Source organism: Lepidochelys olivacea, assembly GCF_965140295.1.
Source record: "Lepidochelys olivacea isolate rLepOli2 genome assembly, chromosome: 1".
Classification (NCBI taxonomy): domain Eukaryota; kingdom Metazoa; phylum Chordata; order Testudines; family Cheloniidae; genus Lepidochelys; species Lepidochelys olivacea.
In genome coordinates this window covers 34,514,205-34,534,294 of record NC_140411.1, presented here as the reverse complement: position 1 = coordinate 34,534,294, position 20,090 = coordinate 34,514,205, and the positions used below count along the sequence as shown (strand labels likewise).

Sequence of the window (20,090 nt, the reverse complement as noted above, 5' to 3'; positions counted from 1 at the left end):
AACATACCCTATGTGACAGTTTCTCAGCCTCTACTACTAAATGATTGCACCATGCTTTCCCTGCAACAATCCCGAAGCACTTTATAGCAACCAATGAATTCCTCCTACCACCACGCTGGAGAGGTAGGGATATTAATATCTCCATTTATGCGTGGGAAGCTGAGGCACAGAGAGATTAATGGCAGCTCAGTGATGCACAGTGGGATTTTTTCTGTCTCCTTCAATAGGAATACCAAAAGGGACACTGGGCATCATCTCTCACCAGCTAACTTGGCTACAACTGCCCGGATCTCTTCCCAGCTGCTATAGAAGTACGTGATGGTGGTTTTGTACAAGTTCTCCAGCAGCTCTGCATTCTCTTTGGCTTAGAGGAAATCAGGGACACATGAGCTCTCTCCAGCTAGAAGTGTGCTTTGACGGCCAACACATGCTTTTATGAACCACAGGTAAATAAGAAAAAGAACGGGTGGCTGGGTAGAAGTGGGAAAAGTGGGAATCTGTGGCAGATTTACATTTCCCATCACCCTCAGTCATATATCCTACTCTTATGTTACTTACATTACTGATCACACATCCCCCCACACCTCTACACCACAACAAGCCACTGCAGTCAATATCGCATACAGTTCTACAGCTCACTCACGAGGTGTCTGCAAATGTCCACCTGGAGCCCTTCAGGCTTCAGCTCGGCTGTGCCACCAAGGTGCTCATTAACTGCAGCTTGGAGCCTCTTCAGTCCCAAAAACGGGGCACAGAGGTGAAACGTAGCTCTGCATTCCTGAAAAAGAGTGTCGCACCATTTAATTGTTCCCTATCGAGTGCTATGTTCATTCAAATGGAACTAATCTCCTTGACTGCTCATCTAGTCCAGGATAAAAAGGGATTCACCTGGATGTAATTGGCAGAAAACATGCAGGAATGTCTAATATGGGGGAGAGCTTCCACTGAAACCTGGAAGTAGCATCAATGTCTTTTTGGAACAGATATATCTATGAAAGCTGCTTCACCAGGCATAGCTGTGGTCTCTCCTCTGTTCTAGAGAGGCAGGGTGCAGAGAGACAGGAACAGAGACCTGTCGGGGTCAGACCCATGACCTATCCTGGACTCTGGTGAGGCAGCCATAGACCAGTCTGGCTGGAATTGACTCAGTGGGCAGGTAATAAACTGAGGGGAGAATTTGGGCCTCCACAGCAGGCAGGAATAGCAGAGCTCCCCTGGCATTGGGAGGAAGATTCCTTTTCCTTAGTAAATACGTCACTGTCGGTCTTACCATTGAAACCTCGGGGTTTGGGTCTTGCAGGTGCAGCAGAAGTGTGACCCAGCTCTGTCTAACCTGATCAGTGAAATAGGCCTTCCATTTTCTCTTTGTCAAGTGGGCCAGGATGCCAAATAGGACAAAAGCCAATGAACGAAGAGGCCATCATCCTCCTACAGCCAAGAAAGCCCCGCAAGTTGGTAACTAAGGGACAATCACATCATGCACCTAGCACAGCCATCTCTTCTATGCTAAAGCAGAGTGATTCCAACTACAGCTGGTTGGAAGAACTTGAATTAACCAATTTTTCGTCCAAATTTGCTGATTCGTCAAAATATTTTAGAGACAGTTCAATTTTGATGAAATTTCTCCAGAAGCCAGGCAGGGATCCTTAGAAACCTGTTTGTTGTCCTGCCAGTGCACCCACCCAGCTCCTTGGCAGATCATGGGCTTCTAGGCCCCCGGCTTCTGAACAGCCTATCTGGCAGGCTGACAGGGAGCCAGGAACTCTGGGAGTCCTGGCTCTCAAATTTGCAACTCCCTGGCACCTCCAGCTCCCAGAGTTTCCCGGGTCCCCAGCTCTGGGATAGTCTGGCAGCAGACTGCCCTGGGCCAAGGCTTCCAGAGGAGCTGGGTTGGGAGTAGTAATTCCATTTCACAAAGAGTTTTGAAATTTGGGGAGGGAGGTTCCCCCAAATAGGAACAAAACCAAAATTTGAAATCTCAAAATTCTCTGCAAAATGGAATTATCATTCCCACCCTCTCAAGTAAAAATGGTATAGAGCAGGCCCAGCACTCTATTGTTCTCTGTAACCCCCTCTTCATGGTTATCTAGCTACCTAATCCAGTATTCAGACTTTCTTTGCCATTCTCTGTGGAAATAAAGATGAACAGAAGGGTGAGACTGTGGGAGCAGGGATGTCATCCCCATCCTCCTAATGCTCTCCTCCTCCGTAAAACACTTCTCTCCCCTGAGGCCTAAAATCTCTTCACTCTGACATGAGCAATGCCCAGGGAGTCCACATCACACATTGTAAATGGAGTCTAATCAAGATCAGTTGAACGGGGTTGGAGAGTTCATAAGAACGGCTATACTGGGTCAGACCAAAGGTCCATCAAGCCCAGTATCCTGTCCTCTGACAGTGGCCAATGGCAGGTGCCCCAAAGAGAATGAACAGACAGGTTATCATCAAGTGATCCATGTCCTGTCACCCAATCCCAGCAAACAGAGGCTAGGGACACCATTCCTGCCCATCTTGGCTAATAGCCATTGATGGACCTATCTTCCATGAATCTATCTAGCTCCCTTTTGAACCCCGTTATAGTATTGGCCTTCACAACACCCTCTCACAAGGAGTTCCAGAGGTTGACAGTGTGTTGCGTGAAAAAATACTTTCTTGAGTTTGTTTTAAACCTGCTACCTATTAATTTCATTTGGTGGCCCCTTGTTCTTGTATTATGAGAAGGAGTAAATAACAACATTTCCTTATTTACTTTCTCTATACCACTCATGATTTTATAGACCTCTATCATATCCCCCCTAGTTGCCTCTTTTCCAAGCTGAAAAGTCCCAGTCTTATTAATCACTCCTCATATGGAAGCCGTTCTATACCCCTAATCATTTTTGTTGCCCTTTTCTGAACCTTTTCCAATTCCAATTATCTTTTTTGAGATGGGGCAACCACATCTGCACGCAGTATTCAAGGTGTGGGCGTATCGTGGATTTATATAGAGGCAATATGATATTTTCTGTCTTATTATCTATCCCTTTCTTGATGATTCCCAACATTCTGTTCGCTTTTTTGACTGCTGCTGCACATTGAGTGGATGATTTCAGAGAACTATCCGCAATGTCTCAAACATCTCTTTCTTGAGTGGTAACAGCTCATTTAGACCCTATCATTGTATATGTATAGTTAGGATTATTTTTTCCAATGTGTGTTACTTTGCATTTATCAACATTAAATTTCATCTGCCATTTTGTTGCCCAGTCACCTAGTTTTGTGAGATCCTTTTGTAGCTCTTCGTAGTCTGCCTGGGACTTAACTATCTTGAGTAGTTTTGTATCATCTGCAAATTTTGCCACCTCACTGTTTACCCCTTTTTCCAGATCATTTATGAATATGTTAAATAGGACTGGGCCCAGTACAGACCCCTGGGGGACACGACTATTTACCTCTCTCCATTCTGAAAACTGACCATTTATTCCTACCCTCTGTTTCCTATCTTTTAACCAGTTACCAATCCAGTTCTTTTTAACCAGTTACCAATCCAGTTACCAGTTCTGTTCACATACATTGTCAAAGCAAGTCCAGATCTGTGGGGTGAGGTCTCTGAAGGAAGAAGCTATGTCCTTCTCCGTCAGCTCCTTCAGGACTTTGGCCAGTGCCTTCATGCTCTCACCAATGACTTCAGAACTGAAAGTGTCATTTAAGGTCCTGATCAGTATGTCCAGAAGAAACTTCTTGTGCTTTTTCACCTGTACAAATATATGACATTAAAAACCACTTATCACTGATCACACTTCTAATAAGTTTTCTTTAGCAATTATGAAGCTGTGGGAATTTCATCTATACCCCTGAGACCTATAGCTATATTTCAGACCGGGTGCTAGCTACAATGAGCCAAACTCGGTGCCATATTACACCTGTGTAATCCTATTAGATTCCTAGCTACTTAGATTCCAAGGCCAAAAGGGACCATTGTGATGATCCAGTCTGACCTCCTGCATAACACAGAACTTCCCCGAAATAGTCTCTATTTGAGCTAGAGTGTATCTTTTAGAAAAACTTCCAAACTTGATTTTAAAATTGCTAGTGACAGAATTCACCATAACCCTTGGTAAACTGTTCCAATGGTTAATTAAAATTACCATTAAAAATGTAAGCTTTATTACCAGTCTGGATTAGTCTAGCTTCATCTTTCCCCATTGAATCTTGTTATATCTTTGTTTGTTAATGTGAAGAGCCCATTATCAAAATTTATTCCCCATGTGAGTAGTTATAGACTGTCCTCAAGCACCCCTTAACCTTCTCTTTGTAAAGCTAAGTAGATTGAGCTCCTTGAGTCTATCACTAAAGGCATATTTTCCAATCCTTTGATAATTCTTGTGACTCTTCTCTGAATCCTCTCTAATTTATCAGCATCCTTCTTGAATTGTGGACACCTGATCTGGTCACAGTATTCCAGCAGTGCTCATATGAGTGCCATATTCAGAGGGAAAATAACTTCCTTACTCTTATTCAAGATCCCTCTGTTTATGCCTCCAAGGATCATCTCAGCCCTTTTGGCCACAACTTCATACTGGGAGATTATGTTCAACTGATTATCTACCATGACTCAAGTTTTTTTCAGCATCATTGCTTCCTGGGATAGAGTCTCCCATCCTGTAAGTATGGCCTGCACTCTTTGTTCCTAGATGTATACATCTACATACGGTCATATTAAAGTGCACATTGTTGACTTATGCCCAGTTTACCAAAGGATCCAGCTTGCTCTGTATTGACTGCAAAGAGGTTACTAGGGTGAGAGAGCAGATTTTGGCCTAGTGCATTGTGTGCAGCCTCTGTAAACTCTGAACAACTGTTTTCCTTGGTTTCTCTAGTTATGCTGCATTCTATTCAGTATTCTCTCTTACCGCCTCAAGCACCCCATAGACTAAATTTCCCAAATGGACAATGCTGATGGACAATGCTGTTTCTATCATGTGACCTTTCTTCCAAGATGTGTAAGACAGACTTAAGGAACTTCTTCTCCCTGAGCATTGGATCACTCATTAGCTGAAATAAAATCAACATGTCCGTTAACCCCAATATGTTCATTAAGACTGGGAATATAATTTGAGCAGACATGTAATATACTAAAACAACAAGGAGCCCTCCTACAGCCACAGTCTTGTGGATACAGACTAACATGGCTACCCCTCTGATACTTGGCACATAATACATTGTAACTTTATTATTCCACACAAATGAGAAATGTCTTAAAAACATGGAGCTTTCCTTTTGGGCACTGTACTAGGGGTCCACTCACCTTCTGAGAGCCTCTTAGTGGCTGGGTATAGTACCACAGTCCTTTTCTCACCCCTGGTGCACCCTGCCAGTCGACCTCAGTGAGTCTTCTGTGGGTCAGCCCTCTGTCCGAGTCCCAAAGTCCAAATGAACCCCTTCTGGGGAAGTAAAGAATAGTCCCATTTCCCTCACTAGGGTCTTCAGCCCCAACTCTGGCCCTTTAAATCTTGCCCTTTGTTCAAGCTCTCCATACGAATTGTCCCCTTCGTGGGGCTTTTGCCATGGTGGATGGTAGGGGAACCTGGGCCTGCCCATTACTATGGGTTCCAACCCATGGACCTATAAACAGTAGCTAGGCACTTCTTGATTTCAGTTCACTGTTGCTTCTTCTCCAGGCTTCTTCCTACCAGCCACTTTCACCTCAGGGTTAAAGTTCTTAGGGACTCTTTTCCTGCAAACCAAGCTTAAGCAAATGTTGCCAGAATCAAACTCTGGCTATCCCCTGAATTTCTGTGGCCAGCGAGCAGCACCCCTTCTTGCCCCTCCAGTTCCTGCCAGGAACTGACCTGCTAAGACCCTGCAGCTCCTTTTATCTGAGCCTGATGGGCTCTAATTGGCTGCTTTCACGAGGCCTCTCTAGACAGACCTGGAGGACCCACCTTTGTGGCTCTTTTCCTGGGGCAGGGTGTAGTAGGACCACGGGGCCTCTTGTAAGGCGCCTCAAAGCCCAGGTACAGCCCATCACAGGCACAGATAGATTATTTTTCTGAGAACCAGATGAGCCCCGAAGATAGTTGCTTAGCGTAAGTGGGAAATATGATGCAGATGTTGGAGGAAGGCTGTGGAAAGGGAGGGTGCTCCAGCAGGTATCACACTAGCCTAGGACTTAGGAAACCCAGGTTCAATTTCCTGCTCCCTCAAAGACTTCCTGTGTGACCTTGGGCAAGTCACTTAGCCCTTCTGTGCCTCAGTTCCCTGGCTGTAAAATGGGGATAATAGTGCTTCCCTACCTCACAGGAGTGTTGTGGGGATACATACATTAAAAAGAGTTTTGAGGTATTCAGATACTACAGTAATGAGAACCTAAGATAGATGTTAATGTATTTGTATGTTGCTTGTTTCATAGTATTAGGACACTAGGTTCATTCAGAAGATCTGCTGAGCTAAACCAAAATCAGGAGCTGTTGGTTAGGATCAGCACTAGGACTTGGCAGAAGAGGTCCAGTCATCCAAACTCTGTCTGTATCTCTCTCACTCTCTCTCAGCCAGCACCAGTGGCTGTGTAGCTAGTATAGGCAGTGACAGCGATAAAAATAACACAGAGAGAAGAACTCAGAAAGGTGTAATGAAGTTCCTTGTGAGGTTTCCATATAAAGGAGGATCCATCTTACTATCTAAATGACAATTACTCCTATGAACTGAACTGTACAACTCCTGAAAGAAAGGCACACAACAGACAACAGCCTAATGGTGAAACTGCTCTTCAGAGCCCTGTGTCTTACCCGGGCAAGAAAAGCTGTGCTGGTGACTCGGTGGTTTTCTGTTGGGGAATTCACCCAGGGAAGGAGGCTCTGTATGATCTCAGGTGTTATTAGTCCCGATCTTAGCAGAAGACTGGAAGACAAAAGAAACCGCTTTTGGGGTAGATTGCACACTTCGAAAACTCAGCTGCTCTGACCATACAGCTCTGATATCTAGGAGTGGGAGCTGTGTGTTTCCCACCCAGGGCACCCCCCACAAAGCTATAAACTGGAAGTTCCCTCTCAGCCACTCTATTGGTTACTGATCCCCAAGCATGAAATGATGCCTCCTAGATCTCTTACCTCACCAGCAGATACACCCCCTCATGGTGAGTCTTGGGGTTTTCAAGAAGAATCCAAGTTCTCTGCTTCCTGAGTGCTCTCACCAGTCTCTCATTCACACCCTTGAAAAGCACAGAATCTAATGCTTCGATAGAAAGCCTGGTGAAAGAGAGGCACAGAACTGCAGCAATCAGAAGGAAGGTGCAGCCTGAACAGAGTCTGGAAACCCCGGTTACTTGTCAGGTCTGCTGTTCATCGACAGTTCATCCATTGACAATAGCCTGGAGACCAGTGTCCCTGGAAGGACTTGATACCAGGAGGTAAGTTTCAGTCTCATACATCTCATATGACTAGTTTTGCTAGGGACAACATTTTGCAGTCATTTTTCTCTTTCTGCAAGGAGTATGGGCACTAGCAAAGTACAGTGATATGGAAAAAATACATGATCAGGACCGAAAAACTAGGGGCATAGAGTGTGGTGATCACTAATGGACATTTTGGGTAATATCTCCAGATATGATGTGACAGAGTGCTGTGGGCTTGCACTTGAGTCAGCACTCTGGTCACTATTAGTACTAATTTGGTTCCCCACAGAAGGCCTAATTGGACAGAGGTGTACCCTGATTACCAGGCCAGATTGGGGCTAGTGAGTCAAGGAACCAATTATCCCATTAACAGGGAAACTGTATAAAAGGACACAGGCAGGAGCCCTTTGAGGGGAACAGACAGAGAGAGAAACTAGGGTGACCAGATGTCCCAATATTTGGGGCTTTATCTTATACAGGTGCCTATTACCTCCCACCCCCTGTCCTGATTTTTTACACTTGCTGTCTGGTCACCCTAAGAGAAAAAGAAAGACAAAAAGCTAGGAGAGCCTGAGAAAGTGAGTTCTCTGAGTGGAAACACCATACCCTCCCTCCCCCCACTTTTGGAGAAGAGGTTAGAAAGCTGAGATACAATGTAAAGGTGCTATCTATTGGTAGGGGGATTAAATAGACTACATGTTGGTGTTTACAAGCAAGAAAGTCTCAAAGCGGTCTGTGTTTGTGGAAGACGTGGGGGCGCAACATCCCTCCCTCTCACAGCTGGGGGCTCATCAGGGATTTCCCTATTATCCGTGCTATACCCCTCTGTACCAATATTCCAGTCATGAGATTTATCCCATCAAGTATCTGTGATGCCAGTTAAGCTCAGTTATGACTTATGAACTAAAACTCCCAGTTCTTACTGTTTATTCCCCATTATTATTACTCCTAGCATTTGTGTATCGATTTCTAAGATGTTAAGCAGATGCCTCTATGTTTTTCCCTCTTGTTGCTCCTATAACTCTACTGGTTTCAGAGTAGCAGCCGTGTTAGTCTGTATCCGCAAAAAGACAAGGAGGACTCGTGGCACATTAGAGACTAACAAATTTATTTGAGCATAAGCTTTTGTGAGCTACAGCTCACTTCATCGGATGCATCACGAAAGCTTATGCTCAAATAAATGTTAGTCTCTAAGGTGCCACAAGTCCTCCTTTTCTTATAACTCTACTGTAATTTTCCACATCTACTTCTCCCCAAATATCTAGTCCTCTATTAAGATCACCTTTTTTACCTGGTGGCTTTTGTCACTTGCCCCCTCTCTGAACTTAGTTTAAAGCCCGTCTCATAAGGTTGGTCAGTGCATGAAAATGTTCTTCCCCTTCTTGGTCAGACGGACCCCATCTCTTCCCAGCAAACCTCCTTCCTACAACAGCATCCCATGGCTAAGGAAGTCAAACTCTCCCATCGACCCATCTTCATAACCCTATTATGTGGACATGCCTACCATTGAGTGTATTGAGCAGAAAGAACACTCAGTGCAGGAAACAAGGGGACTGAGTTAAACCGCAGTTCACATACTTCCATTTTCAATGACTAATACAGCTCGCTCTCTTAAGCCAGTGGGGATCGTCAAGGTACAAAAGTATTTCTGTAGATCAGCATGTGATTATTTGTATTGCAGTACTGCCTCATAGTCCCAGTCACAGACCAGTATCCCATTGTGCTAGGCTATACAGACACAGAACAAGATGGTCCTTAACTGTCATTAATTAACACCTATTAACAGCACAACAAACAGACAAGAGAATAATAAAGTAAGCAAAAAAGGCCCCTTTGACCAGGTACCAGTATATAACTAATGTAATGCTACATATTTAGGGAACTTTCTCCCTAATTCAGGGTCTGATGTGACTAAGCCCCTGTTCCATACCATTGTGTAAACTGGGAACTTGTACAATTGCACAAGATGGAAAAAGAACAGGAGTACTTGTGGCACCTTAGAGACTAACAAATTTATTTGAGCATAAAGTTTTGTGGGCTACAGCCACATCATCGACTGCATAGAATGGAACATATAGTAAGAAGATATATATATATACATACAGAGAACATGAAAGGTGGAAGTAGCCATACCAACTGTATGAGGCTAATTAATTAAGATGAGCTATTATCAGCAGGAGAAAAAAACTTTTGTACTGATAATCAAGATGGCCCATTTAGACAGTTGACAAGAAGGTGTGAGGATACTTAAGATGGGGAAATAGATTCAAAATTATTCAATATATCTTCTTACCGTATGTTTCAGTCTATGCATCCGATGAAGTGGGCTGTAGCCCATGAAAGCTTATGCTCAAATAAATTTGTTAGTCTCTAAGGAGCCACAAGTACTCCTGTTCTTTTTGCGGATACAGACTAACATCGCTGCTACTCTGAAACAAGATGGAAAGTACGCAGTGGCACACAGTTGAGGCCTACTCCATTTTTAGTACATAAACAGGAGACCACTTCCACAAGAAGCTACGGGCATGGTCATCACAGAGTTTGCCTGTCTCTGTGCTGTTATGCACCCCTCACTGTCTACACCTGGCTCCATAAAGTCAGGCCTTTCAAAAATGCAGCATCTTGTAGGAGCACAGGTAATTTTAATAATGCTTGTTCACTGCAGCTAGCCCATAGCAGGTCTTGGGGTTGCAATTCATACACTTGTCTCACTAATGAGGATCAACGGATCAGCCCATACTGAATGAAGCTTTACAACACACCATCACTTAAAACACATTACAGTCAGAGAGGATGATAAATATACCATTTATACACATTATGTACAAGGCCCAAAATGCCTGAGGAAGCAAGAAAACAAATGTGGTAAATGGAGAAAATGCATTACTACAAAAATAGTTAGCAGATTTACTCCTGCTAGCTAAAAGGTTCTGTATAACGTACAGTAAGATATAGGGCTTAACCCAACTCAGTGCTAGGTTGAATTAAAGTCAGTCAAAGTTTTGTCTTAGTAGGGTATGAGACCCAGATCCTTAAGGGTATTTAGACTCCTAACTTCCACTGAAATCGATGGGAGCTAAGAGCCTCAATACCTCTGAGGATCTGAGAAAGGACTGTAGAATTTGACCCAATAACAACAATAATAATAATTTGCGTTTCTAGAGAGATTTTCTTCTTCAAAGCATTTTACAAACATGTTTTCTAACTCTCTGCTTCAAATAAAAGCCATTATTAACAGACAATTATATTTTTCCGTCACAGCACAGACAAATAGGAGAGTGAAGATAACACAATTTATTAAAGGGATTTTAAGCATGTTCTTTCATGGAAAAAAATTAAAGATCCAGCACTCTATAGATGACTCTGCTTAGCTGTGTGCCTTATGGCTTAAAGCAGAATTCCAAGAACATTACTTCGCTTTTTGAAACAGTTTCTCAATAAATGACAATTCAAAATATCTGCTTCCACCTAGTGGTGTGGGTTTGCATAACCTGTGTTATTTATATTCCCTGTTTTAGATATCTTTGCCTACAGGATAAAATACATCAGAATCTACTGAGACAATTCACACTTTTGCACAAAGCTACAACAGCACTAAGAATGCATATATTTTTTAGCAAATAGGATCATTAGGGACAAGGGAAAGGATAATCCCAAGAAGCAGCTCTCTCTTTCTCCTTCACTCTATTCTATATAGGTTCTTATACTATCATCAGTGCAGTATCTGAGCAGCTTCCCCTAGTACATTAATAATATGACTAACATCTGTCATGGTAATATCTTTTATTGGACTAACTTCTGTTGATGAAAGAACTCCAGAGTTCTTCTTCAGGTCCTTGAAAGATTGTTTCTTTCACCAACAGAAGTTGGTCCAATAGAAGATATTACCTCAGCTAGGGTGACCAGATGTCCTAATTTTATAGGCACAGTCCCGATATTCAGGGTTTAGGTGCCTATTAAACCCCTCCCCCCATCCCGATTTTTCATACTTACTATCTGGTCACCCTATACCTTACCCACCTTGTCTAATATCCTGAGACCGACATGGCTACAACATGATTGCAAATAACATTTGTCATGTCCAGTTCATTCTCTCTCATCCTCTTCTCATGGGGAGAATTGTGTGTGCAGTGGATTGTTTTGTTTTGGTAGGGCTTTGATTTCTGGTTTGTTTGGGAGTGAGGTTAAGTGTACATATTGCTCATGTATTTATATTAGAGAAGTCAGGTTGAAGAAATGCACTTTGCACTGGGAAAGGTAGGGAGGTTTGTCATGGTCCTTAGTTCCTTTGGGAGTTTGTTCCACTGTCACAGACTGTCCCCTGAGAAAGCTCTATCTCCTGCACAAACAAACCTAACCTTATCGTAGAAAACTTCATGGTGCCTGAGAAATAGGACCTGTCAGCCTGGTACTTTAGAGATACTGGACCCTGGCCATTGAGCACCTTGAAAATAAGGACCGAGACCTGGAACCTGACTTGGTATGTTCATGTTGCAAAGTATGTACACAGCTGCACAGTGCCTGAAGGCAAACAACAAACAAAACTTCAATTACCACTGAATGAGGGCGCCTGTGGAAAAAAAACAGTGCAAATGTGTTATTAAAGACTGTGTCAAAATGCATGTGCAGTGTTCAAACTACCTGAATCCTGGCATTTCCTAACTTTCCATTGCTCAATTTTGCACACTTACTAATCGTTATTTTAATGCAGATTTTTATACATTTGTTTGGCATATAAATATGAAGAAATACAGACACTGATTCATATCATTTTAGTGCAAACATCCCCAATTCGCTGTTTGTTTGCTTTTAAATAAAAAAGTACAGGACTAGATTCTGGCAATTTCTATATTCAGCTGTAAAGAAAGATATTTTTAAAGGTTTTAAACTGTAGAAACAGAGACACAGGAATTGTCTAACACAGAGAGGAACAGGTGATGTAGTGCACACTTTTCCAAGCCAGCAGAGTTGCTGCACCCCAAGAAATTCCCCCTCTATTCCTGAGTCAGCCTTTGCCAGAAGCAAGCAGACAAAAGGGTAAAAGTAGCTCTCCATTTTAATATAGGCTCTTGTAACTTCCTAGGTAAACTGTTCCCTTCCATTCTTTAGTTGACTACTACTCAGGCTCTTTTCTTACTGGCAAACTTGGAATTTGATTTTTTTCAGAGAAAAATCCAGGTTCTCTCACCCCCTCACCCTCCTCCAAAAACCACAGACACAAACTCACTCTCCTGCTGATACCAGCAGGAGAGTGAGTTTGTGTGTGTGGTTTTTGGAGGGGGGTGAGGGGGTGAGAGAACCTGGATTTGTGCAGGAAATGGCCCACCTTGATTATCATGCACATTGTGAAGAGAGTTGTCACTTTGGATGGGCTATTACCAGCAGGAGAGTGAGTTTGTGTGTGGGGGGGTGGAGGGTGAGAAAACCTGGATTTGTGCTGGAAATGGCCCAACTTGATGATCACTTTAGATAAGCTATTACCAGCAGGACAGTGGGGTGGGAGGAGGTATAGTTTCATGATCTCTGCGTGTATATAATATCTGCTGCAGTCTCCACGGTATGCATCCGATGAAGTGAGCTGTAGCTCACGAAAGCTCATGCTCAAATAAATTGGTTAGTCTCTAAGGTGCCACAAGTCCTCCTTTTCTTTTTGTTTTTATTTTCTGTCTTCCAGCAGATGGTGTTGCAAGTCAATAGTATTGTTCATGCTGTAGCTGTATTACATTTCCTTGACTTTAGCTTGCTCTAAGATAATTTTATATTTGTTATCAGAGTCAAACCCTGAGCTAATGTAAATCACATCCTTTCATTAAAGTCAAGAAACTTTGCCAATTTACCCCACCTGAGAATCTGATCTTTGCAGTTTAATACTAATTAAGCCCCTTCTATATTTATAAGGGGATCATTTTCCTCAAATGGTTTTAAATCTGATGTCAAATCATTTCAAGTTTAAATGTGTTTAACAAAAATTAACTGGTTCAAGTTAACATACCTGGGGGGCCAGATATGTTAAAACTGTTTAAGAAGGGTGGTTGAGTCTAAATTTTAAAGATATTTCCAAATACGGACCACAGTTCAGGAAAGCAGCCCTATTCATCATAGCATATGAATGACGTAAGCAAGTTCTTAAAATTTGGATCTTGGCTCATGGCCATAATTAAAAAATTCATTGACACAGCTGGACACCATCCACATTTGAAACATAAAGTAGCTTAAAACTGTTCTAGCTTGAAGTGGTTTGAAACTGCTTCAGGAAACATGGTCCTCTTACAAGTATAGATGTGAGGTTGCATATATACAGAGTAAATGCTGATTTTAATCATAAAAATTTCCTAAGCACCTTACAGAATATCTAATTGCTTATTTTTAAATCCTAATCAGAGAAAAATTAAAATGATTTGTGCAAATAACTGAATTCTAAGTATTGTGTAACAATAAAAAGAAAAGGAGTACTTGTGGCACCTTAGAGACTAACCAATTTATTTGAGCATAAGCTTTCGTGAGCTACATCCAATGAAGTGATGCATCTAATGAAGTGAGCTGTAGCTCACGAAAGCTTATGCTCAAATAAATTGGTTAGTCTCTAAGGTGCCACAAGTACTCCTTTTCTTTTTGCGAATACAGACTAACACGGCTGCTACTCTGAAACCTGTGTAACAACAAACACTCTTATTTTCTAGATCTACTGATAGCTAGCTCTGAGCCAACAAAACAGTATTTTCAGCCTTTATGGTTCTTTACTCCAGCAGATCTATTCTTTATCTAAGAACAAGCAAACCAAAGAATTCATAATATTGTTATCCCTTTTGATCTGAGCAAGTAGTGAATATATGGGGGACTTGTGAGTTGTTTCCACTAGGGGGAGAAATTGATGATGGAGAAAAAACCAACCTTCCACACAAACTTCCTCGTGGCTGGATTTTACTAAAACTAGACAAGCCATTTACAACGCACATTTTGCTTCTCTACAAAAGAAAAAGGACACTAAACTTTCTAAACTACTACATGCTACAAGGGGCCACAGCAATGGTTCCCTCAACCCACCTAGCAATATTGTTAACCTATCCAACTATACTCTCAGCCCAGCAGAAGCAGCTGTTCTATCTCGGGGCCTCTCCTTCTGCCCCTCCACCCCCACGAACATGATACAGTTCTGTGGTGACCTAGAATCCTATTTTCGACGTCTCCGACTCAAGGAATATTTCCAAAATACCTCTGAACAGCATACTAATCCACAGAGGTCTCCCTACCAACACTACAGAAAGAGGGATTCTAGGTGGACTCCTCCTGAAGGTCGAAACAGCAGACTGGACTTCTACATAGAGTGCTTCCGCCGACGTGCACGGGCTGAAATTGTGGAAAAGCAGCATCACTTGCCCCATAACCTCAGCCATGCGGAACGCAATGCCATCCACAGCTCAGAAACAACTCTGACATCATAATCAAAAAGGCTGACAAAGGAGGTGCTGTTGTCGTCATGAATAGGTCGGAATATGAACAAGAGGCTGCTCGGCAGCTCTCCAACACGAGTTTCTACAAGCCATTACCCTCTGATCCCACTGAGAGTTACCAAAAGCAACTACAGCATTTGCTCAAGAAACTTCCTGAAAAAGCACAAGATCAAATCCGCACAGACACACCCCTGGAACCCCGACCTGGGATATTCTATCTACTACCCAAGATCCATAAACCTGGAAATCCTGGGCGCCCCATCATCTCAGGCATTGGCACCCTGACAGCAGGATTGTCTGGCTATGTAGACTCCCTCCTCAGGCCCTACGCTACCAGCACTCCCAGCTACCTTCGAGACACCACTGACTTCCTGAGGAAACTACAATCCATCGGTGATCTTCCTGATAACACCATCCTGGCCACTATGGATGTAGAAGCCCTCTACACCAACATTCCACACAAAGATGGACTACAAGCCGTCAAGAACACTATCCCCGATAATGTCACGGCTAACCTGGTGGCTGAACTTTGTGACTTTGTCCTTACCCATAACTACTTCACATTTGGGGACAATGTATACCTTCAGATCAGCGGCACTGCTATGGGTACCCGCATGGCCCCACAGTATGCCAACATTTTTATGGCTGATTTAGAACAACGCTTCCTCAGCTCTCGTCCCCTAAAGCCCCTACTCTACTTGCGCTATATTGATGACATCTTCATCATCTGGACCCATGGAAAAGAAGCCCTTGAGGAATTCCACCATGATTTCAACAATTTCCATCCCACCACCAACCTCAGCCTGGTCCAGTCCACACAAGAGATCCACTTCCTGGACACTACAGTGCTAATAAACAATGGTCACATAAACACCACCCTATACCGGAAACCTACTGACCGCTATTCCTACCTGCATGCCTCCAGCTTTCACCCTGACCACACCACACGATCCATCGTCTACAGCCAAGCTCTGCGATACAACCGCATTTGCTCCAACCCCTCAGACAGAGACAAACACCTACAAGATCTCTGTCAAGCTTTCTTACAACTACAATACCCACCTGCAGAAGTAAAGAAACAGATTGATAGAGCCAGAAGAGTTCCCAGAAGTTACCTACTACAGGACAGGCCTAACAAAGAAAATAACAGAACGCCACTAGCCGTCACCTTCAGCCCCCAACTAAAACCCCTCCAACGCATTATTAAGGATCTACAACCTATCCTAAAGGATGACCCAACACTCTCACAAATCTTGGGAGACAGGCCAGTCCTTGCCTACAGACAGCCCCGCAACCTGAAGCAAATACTCACCAACAACCACATACCACACAACAGAACCACTAACCCAGGAACTTATCCTTGCAACAAAGCCCGTTGCCAACTGTGCCCACATATCTATTCAGGGGACACCATCACAGGGCCTAATAACATCAGCCACACTATCAGAGGCTCGTTCACCTGCACATCCACCAATGTGATATATGCCATCATGTGCCAGCAATGCCCCTCTGCCATGTACATTGGTCAAACTGGACAGTCTCTACGTAAAAGAATAAATGGACACAAATCAGATGTCAAGAATTGTAACATTCATAAACCAGTCGGAGAACACTTCAATCTCTCTGGTCACGCGATCACAGACATGAAGGTCGCTATCTTAAAACAAAAAAACTTCAAATCCAGACTCCAGCGAGAAACTGCTGAATTGGAATTCATTTGCAAATTGGATACTATTAATTTAGGCTTAAATAGAGACTTGGAGTGGCTAAGTCATTATGCAAGGTAGCCTGTTTCCTCTTGTTTTTTCCTACCCCCCCCCCCAGATGTTCTGGTTTAACTTGGATTTTAACTTGAAGAGTGGTCAGTTTGGATGAGCTATTACCAGCAGGAGAGTGAGTTTCTGTGTGTATGGGGGTGGGGGGATGTGAGAACCTGGATTTATGCAGGAAATAGCCCAGCTTGATTGTCATGCACATTGTGTAAAGAGTTGTCACTTTGGATGGGCTATCACCAGCAGGAGAGTGAATTTGTGTGGGGGGGTGGAGGGTGAGAAAACCTGGATTTGTGCTGGAAATCACTTTAGATAAGCTATTACCAGCAGGACAGTGGGGTGGGAATAGGTATTGTTTCATATTCTCTGTGTATATATAAAGCCTGCTGCAGTTTCCACGATATGCATCTGAGGAAGTGAGCTGTAGCTCACGAAAGCTTATGCTCTAATAAATTGGTTAGTCTCTAAGGTGCCACAAGTCCTCCTTTTCTTTTTAGGTATTTCTTTGATGCAATGCTGTTTATTTACAAAGAATGTACACAAAGTTCTATTTCCCTAAGGACAGCAGGAACCAGTTTCTTTGCTCATACTTCCAAAGCTCTTTCTATCCAACAGTCTACCCAAAAGTACGCTCTCTCGCTCTCTCTCTCAGCTTTTTCTGAGAGATCACACTACAAATACTTCTCTGCGGCTCCTTTGTGCTTCTGCAGTGTCACACTCCTTCCACCCCTTCCCCTTCCCCTTCCCCTCCCCCCTCCGACCATCCCCATCCCCCTGCATTTGCATTCAGACCCCAGTGAAAACCCCTTGTACTGCATGGCTCAACTCCTATTCCAACTTTACATTGTGGTGGCTTCTATTATGTCAGCCATCTATTCCACAAAGGAGCTTGATTATTCAGGATAAATGTAAAAACAAAGGACAACTAGTATGCCCACCAGGTTCAATAAGGCTTCACCTCCCCGCAGCATAACAACCTGTTTTCATGTTTTTTTTAAATCTTGTACACTTCCACAAAACCTACAGCATGCTTTTATTTTTACTAACCTGAAACAGGATATTGAATGCATAATTTCAGTTACACCAACGTAAATCTGTAGTAATTCATTAGAATTATACCATATTTATCCTGGTGGCAAAATATGTTAGCAAGTCACTAGAGAAAACATTAAACGTTTTGATAATTGTTATAACAGACCTATCACAAGCCAGAGAATTGAGATAATCATTTTTGGTTGGAAAATGCTGATGAAAATTAAACATTTTGTGCATTTTCCCCCCCATTTTCTAACCAGCCCAACAAGTAATGTTGATAGCCAAAAAACCTAAAGGGCATTCAGAAGGGCAGACTCTAGTAAAACTGCAGTTCCTGGAATTTAGCAGAAAGAAAATCATATGGTATTAAAGTGATGGGGAGGCTGTTTCTATAGCACTTCATTTCAACAGATTTGGATTCAACAAGTCAAACAGAGCATGTTTGCAGGTATCAGTAAAGCTATTCCTACACGGATATCTTCCAAATCAATTGCATGTTCCATTAAATAGTTATTCTCCATCCTTGCCTCAACCAGTGGTTCAAGGCGATAAGTTGACGATAAACATCTGTCTCTCTGACGACACTTGAGAGATTTCAGAAGAGAGCAGTATTTGTAAGGGACAGGATTCGTTGTAAAGTGATTCGATCCTATCTCTGTAGTACCCAGATTTTGAGGTTGGATAATAATCAATGGCATGGCCATATACATGCAAACACCATGTACATCAGGTACCAACCCAACAAAAAAAAACCTCAGGAAAATAACTCATGACCTTTGCCTCCAAAAAATAGGTCTCTATCTAGTAAGTCAAATGAGTACCTCCACCTTTTAAGGCTCTTACTGAGCAAAACACCAGCATGTCTTATGCAACCATTAACTTTAAACACATGCTTAATTCCATCCCTCTTCAGCACTGAATGGTACATAAGCAAGTGCTTAATTGCTTTGCTGAGTTGGTGCTTTAGCCAGGAGATGGAAATTGCATACATACAAGCAGGTCTGAAGATCAGTATTTGATTCAGTACAGAGCAGTAGAACAGGTACAGAGTGGTCAGTCTGTTACAAAACTTCTGGGAAAAGGAGGCTGGCAGTGTCTTTCTGGAACAGAGTGATCAGAACGGAAATTTGACAATACTTAAATTATTTCAATCCCGATGCTGTTAATAATTAGAGGCCTGATTCTGCCACGCTCATTTACATCAACTAGTAGTTTATTTCATGAGTAGTGCTCATGTAGTAAGATAATTCCACGTAAGTGTGATGGCCACCATCTTGGCCGATGCACTGGGGACCTCCAGAATTAAGAGCATGAGATGCTACAACTTAAGCTAAAGAAACAAGGCTCTGTAGCTGGGGACTGTCACAGCCCATATGCTCTGTGGCGCAGTAGAGAGTAGGACCTGTAACACACACTCACTGGTGGGTTACAGAAGGGTGGGAAAATCTGGCCCCATGACTGGCTGTGTGGTTGTGCAACGGAAACAAAGGATACAAAAAGCCCTTCCTCTTTCTCATGTACCTACCAGCACAGCTGAAACAGCCAAGAACTTAGTCCTCAAACGCAAGGGCTGAAGGAGTGCTAGCAGCACCGGTACCAATACAAAATCCAAAGGGGCCAGAATTAGGCCTGATGCCTTTCTGCACAGGCCGTTGGGTGTAGCCAACATAGCCAGCCCTATAACTCTAAAAAGGAAATGCAGGAGCCACAACTGAACTTCCAGCCAGAACCGGTGTGTGCTCCACCACTAGAGGCCCTGATGCAGCAAGCTACCCCTATTCAGCAAAGCATTATGCTTAACAAGTTTTTGCTTGAATCCCACTAAAGTAAACAGGATGTAAGCACATGCTGAAAGTTAAACATATGCTTATGCAATGTAGTTGTAGCTGTGTCCATCCCAGGATATTAGAGACAAGATGGATGAAGTAATATATTTTACTGGACCAACTTCTTATTGGTGAGAATGACAGGTTTCAGAGTAGCAGCCGTGTTAGTCTGTATTCGCAAAAAGAAAAGGAGGACTTGTGGCACCTTAGAGACTAACCAATTTATTTGAGCATAAGCTTTTGTGCTTCTCCGATGAAGTGAGCTGTAGCTCACGAAAGCTTATGCTCAAATAAATTGGTTAGTCTCTAAGGTGCCACTAGTACTCCTTTTCTTTTATTGGTGAGAATGACAGGCTTGTCACTCTCACCAGCCAAAGTTGGTCCAATAAAAGATATTACCTTACCCTCTTTGTCTCTCTAAGCATGTGCTTAGGTGGTCTAGCTGAATCAGGTTCAACTTAAGCATGTGCTTACCTCAGTCAGGACTCATTGAGGACTAGTTCTGATGCGGTACCCCTCAACACCCTATATACATGGCTGTACGTTCTAAAGGCATTGAGTCCTTGATGTTCTGCGACACAAAGGTAATCATTTCTGGCATAGGATTCCAAATAGTAAAATTAGAAGGAAAACT

At 42.9% G+C, this 20,090-nt stretch overlaps 2 long non-coding RNA genes across 2 annotated transcripts in view; both read right to left on the bottom strand.

Annotated features, from left to right (window-relative positions):
* Positions 1-628: 628 nt before the first annotated feature.
* Positions 629-6,821, bottom strand: LOC311515922. The gene is made up of 3 exons (XR_014710257.1): positions 6,768-6,821; positions 3,552-3,734; positions 629-778 (listed from the first exon to the last, which is right to left on the bottom strand). It is a non-coding gene; the product is annotated as an uncharacterized lncRNA (long non-coding RNA).
* LOC311515042 overlaps positions 6,821-20,090 on the bottom strand; it is a 29,050-nt gene continuing 15,780 nt past the window's right edge. The window contains exons 2-3 of the long non-coding RNA XR_014710034.1: positions 7,089-7,226; positions 6,821-6,879 (exon numbers count right to left, since the gene is read on the bottom strand). This is a non-coding gene — a long non-coding RNA (uncharacterized lncRNA). The remainder of the gene's footprint in view (positions 6,880-7,088; positions 7,227-20,090) is intronic.